The sequence below is a fragment of the Microtus ochrogaster genome, unplaced genomic scaffold (assembly GCF_000317375.1).
Source record: "Microtus ochrogaster isolate Prairie Vole_2 unplaced genomic scaffold, MicOch1.0 UNK99, whole genome shotgun sequence".
NCBI lineage: Eukaryota > Metazoa > Chordata > Mammalia > Rodentia > Cricetidae > Microtus > Microtus ochrogaster.
This window is the reverse complement of record NW_004949197.1, coordinates 580,175-580,754: the sequence shown is the minus strand read 5'-3', so window position 1 is coordinate 580,754 and position 580 is coordinate 580,175.

Sequence of the window (580 nt, the reverse complement as noted above, 5' to 3'; positions counted from 1 at the left end):
TGGAGCCCCACCTCTAGATTTAAAGCTACAAACAATGCTTGCTGAGAGAGGAAGAATTGGGCTTTCCCAGGGTTGAGCCCCCTAACTGGTTATCCAATCAGTGCTTAGCCCTAAAACACATGAACAACACTAAGTTTGTTCATAAACTCAGCAGGTTATATTTATTTTTTCTTTTAAGATTTTTATTTATTTGTTTATTATGTATACAGTGTTGATACGTGCCAGAAAAGGGCACCAAATCTCATTATAGATCATCGTGAGCCACCATGAAGTTGCTGGGAATTGAACTCAGGATCTCTGGAAGAGCAGCCAGTGCTCTTAACCTCTGAGCTATCTCTCCAGCCCGGGTTTTATTTATTTTTTTCTAGACAGGGTCTCTCTGTATAGCCCTGACTGTCCTGGAACTTCCTCTGTAGACCAGGCTGGCTTCTGTAGACCAGGCTGGCTTCAAACTCACAGATCCTCCAGTTTCTGCCTCCCAGTGCTGCTAGGATTAAAGGCACGTGCCACCACGCTCAGTTTATGTTTATATGAGTGTGTGTGTGTGTAAGAGAGAGAGAATGACAATAAGAACCTGAGT